Below are 16,886 nucleotides of genomic sequence, written 5' to 3' on the forward strand. Positions count from 1 at the left end.
ATATGTAAGACGAATTGTTATAGCTTTCAATTTATCTCAGTGATCGGAATTAGAAGTTGCTTATAATCACATTTACACAAATCGCACTTTCTCGGCCCTGTCCTTTCATATAAGAACCTCGAACACAATAGCAAGAATACACAGAACGGATACGTTTTTTCTGATTAACTTATGCTTATAAACAAAATATTGTTATTTAAGGCTAGTAGTTGAAGACTATATTTTTACCAATATATTTGGTAAAAGTCCGCCTAAATTAATTTAATTTACAGATATTACAGTAAATAGTACATTCTTTATGTATTTATCTGAAGAAACCGAAAGTACAAAAATGTCTTCGTGTTGACATTTATTCGGATTTGGTTATAATTTAACACCAGTGAACATTTTTTTTCAATTGATTATGATTGTCAGACACTTGTTCAGTCAGAATTTTACCGAAATCTGTGGATGTCAAATACATTATCAAAGATGACACCCTCTCATTTTTCTACGAAAAAAAAACTTACAATAGTCCTTTGGTTTTGAGTGACGCAAATTTTCAATTTGTTTTATTTTTTTCACCTTTTTTTCAGTTTCGGGCGCCCAGTCAAGGCGTTACCCCATTTATTTTCCCGTCATTGGCATGATAGGGTATGACCAGCATCCTCCTACCAGCCTTACAATAATACATGTATATATTTCATTTCTGACAAAATAAGAAACAGTACAGATAATGTGATAAATATAAAAATTCACAAAGGTATCATTCTCTGTTCCGAAAAACGAAAATTGACAAGGTCGAAAAAGCGAATTAATTAGATAAATAATTATGAATTAAGTCTATAATTTCAATTGAGTTACGTCCCATACATTAAAGATAATATTCATACAAATTACAAATATGTTTAAAAGTTTTGTCACAGTATCGTCTTTATTTCTACACTTGTATTCAAATTCAATTCAATAACAGTATTGATCAATTTATTATTAACTGCTTGTTCAAAAGACCAAAATGTGCAGTAGATTGGAAATTTGAAAAATCATTTTCCAAGATTTTAGCGGACTTAAGTTTTTAAATTACATATGTCCAAATATTCTTTGCAAAATCACAATCCCAGAAGAGATGAAACAAAGTTTCTCTGTGAGATTTATATATACAACATTTACCATCAGATAAATTCATTAGAGACAGTTTGTGTTCTGTATAAATTACATTGTGTAAAAATTTCCACTGAAACTGACAGCTTTGCATGAAGAAAAAGAATTATAAACGTGGCACCATATTTTACTCCATGGAAACTCCATGTTAAGTAAGCTTTCCCATTTACTTTCAGTTTTCTATTTACCAGTCTATTGATTCGATATTATGAGATATTTGTTTTATTTTAATATTTTCAGGCAATATTTTTGTTTGCGTCTTCCTCGTTAAAACAATATCGTCTAAGTGAGTGTAATTCGACACTGTTTCATAATGATAGTCTTTTAAAGCAGTTATGTACAATTTAGGAATACTCGATTTGAGAATATGTCATACGGCAATCCAATTTCGCGTTCATTTTAATTTCCTTAAAAGAGTGTCAATGCTAATAAAATTATTATTTTTCAAAGTCCAAAATATTTTTTAAAAGCAATTTATTACTTTTAACAAATGAATTGAAGTATGAACTGTTTACTGCGAAAACGAATTTCAGAGTTACAAAAACGAAATATATCTTTAAATTATTTTTTCACCATTGATTTTTTGTCTTTTACGATAAACTCACATTTTTGCGACGGACATGCCTTCAGGCGTGTTCAGTTCTATTTCATCTACACATGGAATTTCGACGTCTACAACATGTACAATCGAAAAGATTGCCTCGAACTGAATAACATATTAACAAATAGTACAAAACTTAATCATATAAAGCACACACATAATGTCGGAATATATTGAAAGCGTTTATGTCCCAGTTTAATTCAAAGACCGTTAGTTATCTGACTAATAAATAATATAAATGAATATCATATATTCGAGAAAACATCGTAATAATTGCACTTCCTTGTCCTAATTGGCCACATCCAAAATACAGCCAAACATTGGTTTGTTGACACCCCTTTTTGACACGGATACTCTTGTTTATACTTGGAAGAGTAATTGCAAATATAGCAAACTTTATGTGTATATATTTCCTTAGATAAATTAATGCCATGTAATACATTGATTAATTCCGAGGCAGAACATTGATCGTCGACTTCCAGACTTTCGTATTGGTGATTGGTTGGACATCTCTATCTATATTTTAGTTTTTTATTTTTACATTATATACTGTACTAATAAAATTATCTTAACTTGTAACCAATAGCTAAGCATTGGAAAAAGGAAACAAAAGCAATAGTTAAAACAAATTTCATCGCAGGAATGTATTTCTCCTATTGCATGTATTGTTGTAAAAGATTCTGGGCTAAAAGGGACTATAAAACCGTAACATGCAATAAGCGATAGATACATACTATATTATAACCCCTCACTTTTTTCGTAATGTTAATTTCCCATAGGCCTCTTGGAGTTATTCTTACTGTTAATGCAAGTGTACAACGTGACTAAGAATTTTGTACTGTGACATAGGTAACAGTATTTTAGCTCGACTATACGAAGTATATGGAGAGCTGTCCTACTCGCACCGGCGTCGGCACCCGCGTCCGCGTCCATTTTTCTGATATTACCTTATCATCAACCACATCTTATGTGACAAGGTTCATTACTCTAGCACCAATATTTTTATTTTTATCTCCCCTTGAACTTAGAATTTTTCTGGTTACCCAGTTGGGGCCTCAAAAAAACAAAAACAAAAAAACTTAGAATTTTCCTTAAAAATACCTTTTTTACTGTTACTTCTTTATTTCTTAAGGGATCACTTTCATACTTTAAATATATGTACCTTATCGTCATCCACATCTTATGTGATGAGGTTCATAACTCTAGCACCAATATTTTTAGGTTTATTGAACGCCGCCTTTCCTTGTTGATCTTGTTTATCATATTTTATTTCCCCTCGAACTTAGAATTTTCCTGAAAAAATACTATTTATTACTGTTTCTTCTTTATTTCTAAAAGGATCAACTTCATACTTCAAAAATATGTACCTTATCATCATTCACATTTTATTTGACAAGGTTCATAGCTCTAGCACCAATATTGCAAGAATTATCTCCCCGTAAACTTAGATTTTTTTACTAGAAAAATGTTATTTTTACTATAACCTTTTTAGTTTTAAAGGTATCTACCTCAAACTTCAAATACTTATTCCTTTTCATAAATTACATTTTAGATGAAAATACTCATAACTGTAGCACCAATATTTTAAGGTTGATCTCCCCTTAATCTTAGAATTTTTCTGAAAAAAAACACTATTTTTTACTGTTACTTTTTTATTTCTTAAGAAATCAATTCCATACTTCAAATATATGTACCTTATCATCATCCACATCTTATGTGACAAGGTTCATAGCTCTTGCACCAATATTGCAAGAATTATCTCCCCATCAACTTAGATTTTTTTTACTAGAAAAATGTTTGTTTTTACTATAACTTTTTTTCGTTTTAAAGGTATCTACCTCAAACTTCAAATACTTATTTCTTATCATCAATGACATTTTATGTGACAATGTTCATAACTCCTGAATCAATATTTACAGATTTATCTCTCTTTGAACTTTGGGTTTTATATAAGAAATATTATAACTTCTTTACTTTTTAAGGTATCTACTTCAAATTCAAATATATATTTCTTATCATTACGACAAGGTTCATAGCTCTAGCGTGACTATTTCTGGAATTATTCTCTTCTCAGTATAAAATCTGATCACGTGGTCTATTTTCTAAATAAAATGAAATAAAATGGCCGCCATTTTTTTCGATTCATTCTTATTTTCGACGTTTAACCCCGATAGGACATCAACATCTTCTCTGGAGTAACTATGACACCTATAAAATTTAGTTGTTAGCACCCTGGTGTTCTTTTTGATGAATAGTGAAAAAGTAAACATCCGTTTTCAACGGAAATAATTGCAATGTAAATAATTATGTGTCAAACTTGAACAGGAGGTATGCAGACGATTTAAGAATGCAACAAAGCATTATTTAACAATTTTAATCAGGGAAAAGTTACAGATATGGTGGACAGACATAGAATAGCATGTCATTCTGTTGTCAAAAACCATGCAAAGAATATTCTGGAAACAGAAGTATCAGATTTCACAGATCATAACCGTATAAATGGGTTGGTGTTTTTTTCTAAATAAAACACAGCTTATTGTATGTTTATGACTAGTAGATATTATCTCTTGCTTATAGAATAAAAGAAAAAGAAAACTTCTCAATACACTTTAAACATAAAAAGTAAGTTGTTACTCTTGGTTTATTTTTGTTAACAGTTAGATTTAGTTGACAATTTCAGATCATCACAGTATTTTGTTCGCGGTAATAAAATAAATAACACATGGGTTTGTGAGTAACAGTAAAAAGTGAAAACAGAATTACTAGAGAACGCCCAAAACAACAAAATTGATAATTTTTCAGGTTCTGTTTCATTGAGCACGCATGGATGGTACATGAAGCAGAATAAAACATTTAACCACGAAAATAGTGCAATTTTGAACGCAGATGTATTCATACGGCACATTGTCGTTAACACTAAACACGCAGCAAAATACCGAAAGGGATTTCAATACGACAAAAATGGTGACGATACATAATAAACATCGGATAATCCTTACTCCACAAGGATTATGTAAAATTTCACTGTCGAAACTCTTCAAAATAATTTCACATGACGGTTTCTAGGGAAATATAAGAAATAATTAACTTCTATAAACGCTACTTTCACTTTTCAATAATATAGCGATTCAACATCGGCCGGACACATGTTTTCAATAAATGCCGTCTGGTCGAAATAATTAAACTCAATAATAAACTGTGATAATTAATTCCAAATACGCAACAAGAAACAGATATAAACATGCAATTTGTCCAAGCATTAACTTTCTAATTTTGTATTTATTTCAAATTTGGTTTAACGCATTACAAATGCCAAAAGTCACATTTCAACTTTTTTTGTTTTTTTTCTGTTAGAATCTCATTCGATTTGTATGGAGCGAAACTTGTCAAAATGAATATTTTAATCAAAATTCTTGTAAGACCAATGAAATCAGAATGATAAGATTTTCTAAACTATTTTATTTAATATAATCATATCGAATTGTTAATAAAATCTTTAATGCTTTTCTTTATTCTAATCTTGACATGAAGAGTAATGAAAACAAATAATTAATTAAAGATCACCGAGACTAAAGCTAGAGAAACAAAGTTTCAAAAAAATTTAATTTGGTTAAAATATAAAACAGACGATTTTAATTACATTTTATTTATGTATTTACGGAACAATGTGAGTTCGTTCGTTTTTATTTTTATTTTTTTATCATTATTTTTAAACAATCAATTATATTTATATTCTAGAATAGATGGCTGTCTGAATTGCTTGATTGTTAAGTACAACGTGTGAAAGATATATAGGATATATGTGTGTATTTATGTAAGATGAAATTTTATTTCATCGAGGGAGCATTAAAGTTCACGAGAGGAAATGAAATATCAACTTACACAGCAACAAAAAGACTCTTTTTTTAATTTTATGCTTAAATACCATTTTAAATGAAATTTCCTCCATATAACCTTGAATATTTAAATCTGTTTTCTCCATTGGAAACCCTCAATTTTCAGACAAATTTCTTATAAATACATGAAGTCTTGAGCTTAATAATATGTTCAAAAATTAATATTAAATGTTGATGATATAATTTATTGTATTTAAATAATATAAATGATCGCTTTTTGAAGTAATAAAAAAATATTCTAGCAGAAGAAAAGGCCACACCATCCGTCCTTATTTCTGTTATTCTTTGCGGAACTTTATAAGTTAAGTTTGATAAGTTTATTTTCAATATTCCATAAGGCTATATAGCCCATGAGGATATACAATGCATTTTAATATGGCAAGACAGTATATAGCATAAATGTACAAAACAATTTAAACAGCGGAGAAGGTTTACAAATAATTAAATGTCTTCTTAATTAGTATGACATCAGATATTCTTACCAAATTCCACTTGGGTATAACTTTAATTTTACTATGAGAATTTTTTCAGATATTTTATAACAAGATATCTACGGTTCTTTCAATCGAAAATTATATCATACTGTACCGCATAAAATGTTAATTTCGAGGAAAATGTAACATATACCCATGTGAAATTTCACATTGCACAAAATGAAAATCGAAACTATATTCTATAAGCACATTTAGTCTAAATTATATAAGCATTTGATAATAACATGCAATATATAGTATAACAAACTCACCCCATTACATGAAAAAATAACTACTATGAATACACGCAACTGCACCTATACTATATACTTAACTCTCAAAAGATATTTCATCAAAAATAAGTGAGGGATTCTTGTCAATAATAATATCTTGATCTTGTCGAAACGAAACACAAGATCAACATATTACTTTTACATTCACACGAAATAAAAGTTTGTTTACACATTTGATATCAATCCAGGTACAATCAAGATATAAAGCAAAAAGAATGATTGTGTATTAGTAAGATACAGTACCTAACTGGTATGATAAAGTTGACCTTGTCAATATTAAAAACACAAAGTCAACTTATGTAATTTATATCACTTTAGTGTATCTTTAATACATTAATACTTTATCAATTTTACCTGTTTTACATATCAAGAAAACATACACAAATCAAGAAACATACACATATCAAGAAACATACACATATCAAGAAACATACACAATATCTGTATACTAACTATAAATAACTATAAATCTATATAACTTTTTAACTCTGCTTACGAACTATATATAATTTCTCTCCTAATCTGAAAAGCTCTAGATACAAAATTTGCAAGTTTTCGAGTTAATTTTTCTTTATCTGTATTTAACAATTCAAATAATTTTTGCATATTCGGGCGTCTCCAATAATAGGACGGGATAAAACGTTGTCTCAATTCAGCATATACATTACATTCTAATATAAAATGAAATTCATCTTCTAAAATACCACATGCATAACAGATTCTTTCATTTATAGGTGTACTATTTGGTTTCGTCCATCTACCAGTTTCAATATGTAATCTATGTGAGGACACCCTCAGACGTGCTAGTTCGCAATAATATTTTTTAATATAAAACCAGACTTTTAGCAGTATAAGCACGTGTATTTCACGGGAAGAAATTTTTGTGTTTTATTAAATTATTAATACTGTCTACACTTGTCTTTTTGCTTCAATATATAAGGCAAGAAATAGAAATACATAGCTCTAGCTAAGTTTTCAGTATCTCAGTGAAGATGAAACATAGCGAATTTCTAAAACTATTTTTTGCTGTTTGAAGTTCTCTTTTTGAAGATCTTCCAATATTACGACTGATGTGTTACGCATGTACTCTACACCGAATGTGTAGACCGCTGTTCGTTTCTATGATTGTTTGCGTATCTGTTTATACGCCGGCTTTTGTATATTTTTCCGTTATATCTCGGCGGGTAGTTCACCAGCAATGAAAGCACTTAGACCCCTTGACTTCTCGATCCCTTATGCTATTAAGATTACTTCTAGACTCCTGGACTCTGAAACCCATTTTTACATTACTTATTTAATACTTGTGGGTAAGCTATTTCGAGTCCTATATATCAATTTATGTACGTAAGAAAGCCAGTAAGTTACTCAGAAAAATAATTTCAAGCGAGTAGCAAATATCTGAATTTTTTTCTTCACAAGATCAGACAAAATATTGAAAAGGTAATAAAATAACATTGCTTTTAATTCATCTAATGTTTTGTTACATAGCAGTTATAATATATTTGTATATATTTGTGTGTGCTTTTGTATTTTTTTTGTTAATAAAGAAATCATAATTATATTATAAATTAGATTAAATTACATTAAGGCCTTCATTAGAAAATAAACATCTTTATCTATTTCTGGCCATTTCTGGCCGAACACTGATGACAAGTTTTTTGAAATATAGATTACACAAGGATGTTGGAGGCAGGAAAGAAAAAAATAGTGTTAAATGATAAATTAAGTAAAGTTATATAAATAAAAATAACTCGTGCGTGCATGAAACCTATTGGCGAGATTCCTTTGCTCAAGAATGAACAGAATAAAGCGATAGTGAATAACAATGACGCAATTAAAATGATATTTATAAATACTTGAATTATTTAATATTTTGCATCGATTGGTTAAGCATATTATTGCATATCATCAACTGAAATAAAATAATTATGGACAGTTATCTTTTCGAAAATTAAATATTAAAATAAGTATAAATTTTGTGTTGGCTTATCCACTGTACATCCCAACGCTGTATATGCAATGCATATGTTTTTATAAATAATATGATATTAAACAAGTAAATATAAGTATTCCACATACCTGTACAACAAGTCCCGGCTGTGCTATAATTATCATGTATTTTACCACATACATCTACTCCTGGGCATAAGTATGATAGAACATTTGAAAAATGCTCTTTGATTGATGAACCGTTTCCTGCACAATTAAGTTTGCCAAAGGTGCTAACAAGTAGGAAGAAATTCAGTGTAAGCATAGTGTCCTAAAATTATAAAATACATACCTATGAATTCAAGATAAAAAACAACAAAAACACCAATCTAGCTTCTACTAATACTCTCCTACTTTCTGGTTTTTGTATACATTGCTTGCAATGTATACAGAGTTATAGCTGTATTTCAGATTTAGTATACCTAACCTGTTTTGCTGAACAACATCCACCTTCAGATGAAACCTCGATAAAAGTAGATCCTCATTTTGCAGGATTGTCACATTAAGATCACTTTTTATTAATATACTGTTTGCATAGTGGTCAATAAGCTTTGCAAGTTCAAAACTATGCACTTTCAGTTTAAATAAACATTTTCTAAACATGAAAGCAAAAAATATGAAAATTTCTATTTCATTCATAAAAGCATTGTGTAAACCTACGCTTCAAACTTCGTATCCACGCATGCGCGTGCAAGAATGAATGAATTACGACAGACTCTGTATAAAAATATGTCCAACATCCAAAATTAATATTAAATCAAACAAGTAAACCTTATTTACTTTTAAATATAGACTTGCATACTTTTTCTACTTCAAACTGTTTTAGAAAACGAGCATATACATATATATATGTCTTATTTAGTGTTATGTAACATTGTAAGCGTCTGTATGAATGGATGAAAGTTTACGTTCTGAAAACGTATTGTCATATAATTGCATATAATAGAACCCTATCAACGTGGTGGCATCGGAGGAGTATGCAATTATTTGTTTCACACCTGCAGTGTGAAGTATTTCTGCCACTTTAGTGAAATATATCGGCCAAAAGCCATTTTCGGGAAGGGGAAGATTCGTACTCAATATTATTCGAACTAAGGATTTGTACTCAATATTATTCGAATTTAGCCTTCGTAATCGGTATTATTCGAACTGACAATCATGGCAGATACGTTTAGACCCCCTGGACATTTAGATGTTGAAAATGGTAACATATCACATAACTTTATCAAATGGAAGCGCCAATGGAAATTTACTTTACCAGTGTTGACTGCCAGTGGAAATGCTAAGAAAGATGAAAAGATACAAGTAAATATCCTATTACACTGTGCTGGACCTAAAGTTATCAATTTACATGGGCAAATGCAGAACATAAACTGAAAGTGAAAAAATTATTTGACAAAATAGAAAGCTATTGCAATCCTAGAAAAAATGAAGTGCTAGAATCACACAGATATTGGGTAACAAATCCAGATGAATATTCATCATTTGACAGTTTTCTTACAGAGTTTTGAAAGCATGTTGAGTCCAGAAATATATTTTGAAATATGTTATTTACAATCAAATCACTCAGTCAGGCTGAGCCACCCTTAACATTTTTTCCATAACTCCTTAGACTATTGATATATATAAGGTAAAATTATTAGCCATATATGAGCTTATGATTGCATGGGCAGGTAATATTAAAGCCATTAGTAAAAAAAGGGTTGACCTGGGATAACCAAAGTGAAGAGTGAAATATGACACTCAACACAGGTACATTCTAAATATTTAGATTGATGTTTATGATCAGATTTAGCACAAATGGTAAATTAATTTCCCCTGATACCACAAATATGAATTTATTTAGAGTCCTGAAGATCTTTTTATGATGAAATCTTAACTGAAAAACCAGGTTTAACTGAATAATTATAAAATTCCTTGCCACAATAACTAGAAGGTACATAAAGCCAGTCAAAAAAATATTTCTATCCATATTCATCATTCCTGGACCTCCATTCATTTGATGAATTTCTCCAACTGGTAAATTTTTCGTCTTATTATGTTCTGTTTGTTAATATAAAAGATTTTTTATGATTATATACAGCTAGAATAGTCTGTAAAGGCTAAGATAGACAGATAAGAACAAACTATTTAGTAAACATGAGTTACATCCCTTCAAATGGAGATAAAGATGAAACCCATAAGAAACTGCCATGTCTGACAGACAGCAAAATTATAAAATTCTGCAGGCTCAGTTTCATTAGGCCCATTAGGAGGTAGTGGTAATAACTGTGGGTCAAAAATGAAATGATATCATTTTCAAGGGATGTTTCTGATATGATTTACTTTAAATAATGGGTCATTATCAATGAATGTTTCTTTGACTTCTATGCCCATGTGTAATAGATTATTGACATTGCCAGCTAAATAGCTCAGCTGAGTGAGTCAGTACAGCCCACATACATGTATAATATTCTGATTCAGGTTTGATTCCGGTCAAACTGCACATTTTTCTCACCCTGTGATATTTTCACCCTGTTACTTTTAGGGTCCAATATATGTTTATGATGGTACATAACTGAATCATAAGTCAATTCACTTTGTTACTTAAGTGTGCCAATGAAAAAGGAAAAAATTCAATATGCTGTGGATTATGTCAATGCATAGAACTATGAGACTGAAAATATTTAAGTTGTAGAGCTGCTGTATGGTATTCCAAGGGTTCTGGGTTTTTTGGTAGTGCTGAGGTGTGGTATTCTGAGTGTCTCTGGTTTGAGTTTTAGTCAGGCTGCATTTCATTTTCTCACTCTTTGAAATTGATAAATATTTTCAGCTCATTATTGGCTGGACTGCATATATTATAATGATTTATTTGTATTAAATCAATATTGTTAAATATTTAGTTATTGTCTATATATGTGACTTTATTTTTGATAAAGCATTGTAACAGTACTACTTCTTAATTTAACCTTTTTTGTATTAGGGGGAGAAGCCCTTAATTAACTCCTTACCAGTAAGTTTTATTGTACACGATGATGATAGCTTGAAAGGATTTAGCTAAAAAAGATACTACATGAATCATTTTTTTCCTATTGGATTGTAAAATATTTATTGATTGTCAAAAAACTATATGGAGTTCTCCTCGGTGACATTAAACAGTCCCAGCTGGCCATACATGCAGGACCTTGCAGACCACGAGACAGGGTGGTCTGTAACAAGACAAATCCGATATCGAGACATGGTGGACAGGACAGACAGTGATGTTCAGATCCCCCACTCACAAAGAAAGTTACTACACTCAAGGTCCTGGTCTTTAATTACTTCATTTGCTTACTTGGAGTAAAGGTGCCGGAAACAATAGTATGGTATCACAAAAAGCACAGACTGTGATAAAAGTCAAACCAAAAAAGATACTATAAACTGAATTCATAGATTATATAAAAGAAATTTATTAATTCTTTAAGGTAATAGTTAGCATAAAAAAAAGATACTGAGTATTTAATTTTGATATATAGCATATTAACACACATAAAGTGCATTATGCCATATAAATTTCAACTTAGTGCTTAAATACTTTCTGATGCACTCAGTAAGCAAACATGATTTACTAATCTTTGGATTCCCACACTCCTCTCCATCTAGCTCCAATGAGATCCACTTGGTTGACCATAACATGTACCATACCTCATATTGTTTGTTTACAGTTGGAATGAAAAAATGAAAGTTTATTCTAGATATTATAAAGCTTTTATTAAATTTCACAAGGCTTTCAAGACATCAACAATGTAATTGTCATTTTATTTTTTGAAAATGTGTTGGACTGCTGGTCTGATGCATGTAGATGCTGTGTTGGCATATAGCGATTCCCCTCTTTTGTGTGTGTGTGCATGCATGCGTGAATATGTGTGTGTTTTATACATTATATAGTTAACATCTTTTGAAAACATCTTGTCCAATTTCAACCAAACAGGGTTGTCCCATGGGTAAAGGGCTTCCAAAGTTGTTCAAAGGCTTAAATGAGGCCTAGAGCATAGATATTTTGCAAAAGGCATTGTCTGGTAGACTTTCACAAGATTTTCACATTATACCCTGGGGGTCAAATTAACCCTGCACAAGGGTTTATAGATTTTCCTGATATGTATGTAGTTAAAACTTAAAATCTTCTCCTCTGAATTGACAAAGACTAGAGGTTAGATATTTGTCATGAAACATTTGGTAGTTAACCTCTACCAAGATTATTCACGTTACAGCCCAAGGGTCAAAATTAGCCTCACCCCTGGGGTCATATATTAAGGTTTTCCTTATATGTATATAGCAAAACCTTTTTTAAAAATCTTTTTATCTGAAGGTTTAAGGCTTAGAGCTTAGATACTTGGTAAATAATATCATCTGTACGTCCTTTACCAAAGTTGTTCAAATGTTGCCCCTAGTGAAATAGCACCAGGGTGTCATAGGTTTTCCTTAAATGTATATACATGTATAGAAAAAAAAAACATAAAAAATATTCTCCTCTGGATTGACAAAGGCTAGATGTTTGATATTTGGCATTAAACCTTTACCTGTGTAGTAAACCTCTATCACTATTGTTCAAATTATAGCCCTGGGGTCAAAATGGCTCTGCCAAGGAGTCTTTTTAGGTTTTCATTATATGGTATGTATAAAGTAAAAAACTTTAAAAGAAATCTTGTCTGAAGGTACAAGGTTTACTCAGGCGCCATGGTGTCTTAGGATTTCCTTAAATGTATATACATGTATAGAAAAAAAAACTTAAACAGTATTCTCCTCTGAATTGACAAAGACTAGAGGTAAGATATTTGGCATGAAACATTGTGTAGTCGACCTCTACCAAGATTGTTTTAATTTTAGCCCTGGGATAAAAATTTGCCTTGTGGGAGGGTTGGGGGGGGGGAGTCATTAATTTTTCGTAATGTACTTGTAGTAAAAATTTAAGAATGTACAAGGCTAGAGCTTAGGGCTTTGATGCCTAAATTTTGTCAAGTACAAATGCTTTTATTTTGAATCAATAATTGCACTATGGAGTGCATTTTTTCCAGTGAATGCGTTTTGCATGTAAACAAAAATGTTCACTTAACTTTTAAGTCTTGCTGAATGATTCAATACCACATATTTGTAGACTACAAACCCGCATGTTGGTCTTGTTTTTTAAGTAATAGATAAAAGCACTGAAGACTCTATTTTACTATTTCAGCATTGTATACTGCAGATAAAAAACCGGTCTTTGCAAACTGATTTCTGTATTGCTCTTCAGTTTCGCAAATCTTATAGTCTTGCCTGGAAAAACACAGCACTAGCTAGTCTGTAGGAACAACACCTATTTCTTGTCCTATTAATAACTTGAGAAGAAATAAGCCTAGATTTGTGTTCGAAATTGACTGTAACCAGAAGATGACTTATATTGAGTTCAGTAGATTAAAATCACATGGTCTTGATGTCAAGCAATGTATACCTCAGTGCTTGCAGTGCTTTGATTTCTTAAGGAAGAGTATTGGCACCGGGAGAGTGGGATCGATTGTGTTGAAGTAGAAAGAAGTTCGAGTTGATGTCAAAGAAATCAGATTTCGTATTAGTAACTTACTCGTCCTTTTCTATATAAACTGGTATTCTTTATCCAACATGCCCCACTGTATACTGTCTGATATATTCTCATGCCGAAATGTAATAAAATTCAAGAAAGAAATAAACCGTATACATGAATAAATATGAAAATATGCCTTTATGGTTGGAACCTGTTTATATTATAACAATCATAATAAAACAATAATGATTATTGAAATAATAAAAAATAATGAATACGATAAATTGCTATTATATGTAATATCAGAATTCAAATGCCCAAAACATGCATTAAGAAAATATATACTTATCGACTCTGCTCTACAACAGTTCTGTAGACAAATAATTCACTGACAGATATGCCTACTGGCAATTTATATTGAAATCTTTATAAAGATAAAATAGCCTACATCTAAAAAAATACATGCAACAACTATTCTCCTTCTTGAAAGGCTTACAACAAATTCATATTTTCATTTGTTTTCACAGGAAATTGTTAATCAACCGGAAGCAAAGACCATGAGGTCATATCGCTGTAACTGTCAGGTAAGAAAATACCTGAATAGAACATAATATCTCTTACCCTGCTTTGGCAACTAAGTCTCTACCCATTTGACCAGTACGTCGGTCCTTACAAGGGTGCTGCAGGTACAGATCGGAATATCTAGTTCGAGGGTAACTATATACGGTGTTTACCAGGCGAGTTCCTGACAAACAATTACACAAAAGCTAGATATTCCGGTCTGTTACGACAGGCGGTGTTTGATTCTCTTATTTGCATATAATATAATAATGATATTTCGAACAAAAATTAGGAAAACATAAATTTTCATTTAGTGCTTTTCACTTATCGAAGCGTATAAATTTACAGCTTCATTCATAAAGGCAATATGACGTCATCCTAAGAATGCAATTCTTTCTTAAAAAGCACGCGGGTAGACGTCATTTAAAGCACGTGACTTATCTTACACGGCGGGTATAACACTATAAGAATCTTACACCAGTAACAGGTACAGATCGAAATATCTAGCACGAGGATAACTGTTAACTGCAGTTACAAGGCCTTTTTCTTTTCTTGATTCATTTTCTTGCATGTCAAATATAAATCATACTTCGGAAAGAAATTACGAAAACTTATGTCTTCATGTAGCATTTTTCTTATTTTAGCGAATGAATTTGCAACTTCATTAACAACGGAAACATGACGTCATCTACGAACGCAATTCAATCATAAAAGATAATCCTGTCTGATATGCAAGAATATGATGATTTGCACCATTTGCTATAAAGTCATATCATATGTGTTACGCGGCAGTATTTGAAATAATCTCATCAAACTGAATTCATCTATACAATCTATATAAGTGCTTGGAAACTGTTCAAAACAATTTTACAGTGAAAAAATATGTCATAGCGAGGCTTTAAAGAATAGCCAAGTGAACAGTTTTTGTTGAAATTTGTTAATATATTGCAATGTTGATTAAATTTGAAATATATATTTGATTTTGCATCTAGACATATTGAATGTGGAAAAATATTATTAAAATAATTACAGATACTCCTTATTGAAGCTGTCCTTCGGGAGGAGAAACAAAATATTTAAGATTATATTGTTTTAATGGTATTTCAAAATACTGTTAATCGCTATACAGTCTCATTTTTATGTAAAATAAACATCTCTCGAGAACACAGAGAAAAGATATCTTACGATTTTTAAACTCTGCTGCAGTACGCATTGTATATATGAATACAACGTGTCATTACAAACTGTCATTTTTGAATGAAAGGACCGAGTCAACTTAATTTGAACAGTACTAAATAGTGCAATAAAAATGCAAAGTGCGTTTAATTGTTAAATAAAAATGTTCTCATTATGTTAATTGTTATACACATATGTGTTTATGTAAGAAAGAAAAAGTTTCTTTTGCATTGTTTAAGTTAGACACAGTTCATTTTGATTTAGCCTACTGTTTAGAAATGGTAATGCAAGTAGTGCATGTGTATATTTGCAATGAAATAATATTAAATTTTAAATCATTTTGTTTATTTATGTATCCCATTAAAACTTGATATCATAATAAAATGTTTCAATCAAAGAAACTGGAGTCCCCTTTCTCATTCATAAAAAGCTAAAAGTTTGATAAATTTGATCATCCCTTCGAAAGTATCTGGGGAACAAAAACGTATAATAAATATCAAAATAATTTTACCAAAAAGAAACACTTTTTCTAAATTCAAACATAAGTTATTAATTCCTTTCCATTCAAATTAAATCAAAATTAATATTTTTATCTACTAACCCAGCCGTTATGAAATTATTTAAATCTATTTAAGAATTTTATTTTCTGATGGTGATGGACATTAAAGTTATGAATTACCAATAGAAAAGAACTATACAGTAATTAAAATCCAATTTCGAAATGTTTTTGAAATTTCAGTCACTATCTAGTAAGAAATAAATAATTTAAATGCAAATACGTTTCGAAAATTAAAGGAGGGAAAATAATCAAATCTCTAACTTTATTTATGAACGGCGTAATTTCTTTAATTTTACGGTTTATTATACATCCGGTACGGTCACGTGAAATACCTGCAGCAGACAAAGGCGGCGTAACCAAAGTTGCTAAGCGGATAAAAATAATGGCATTTCTGATCGTTACCAGGTAAAAAGTATAAATTTTGTTCGTGATAATTATAGCAATACTAATGTAGGTTCATTTGGCTTATTTTTTTGAGTTAAAAAATATATTATCCAAGCATACTGCTTTAAATAAGGATCCGTACCAAATATGTCTCGTTTGTTTTTATGAAACAAATAATGAATTTATGATATCCGATTATTTCTGATACTATAAAGAATTATTTTTTGCATTGTTTACTGATTGAAATTGAAAATCAGGCTTTTACACCCAATGAACTTAGATATGAATATATTTATATC

Source organism: Ruditapes philippinarum, unplaced genomic scaffold, assembly GCF_026571515.1.
Source record: "Ruditapes philippinarum isolate M1 unplaced genomic scaffold, ASM2657151v2 ctg3064_1_1_1_1, whole genome shotgun sequence".
Taxonomy (NCBI): domain Eukaryota; kingdom Metazoa; phylum Mollusca; class Bivalvia; order Venerida; family Veneridae; genus Ruditapes; species Ruditapes philippinarum.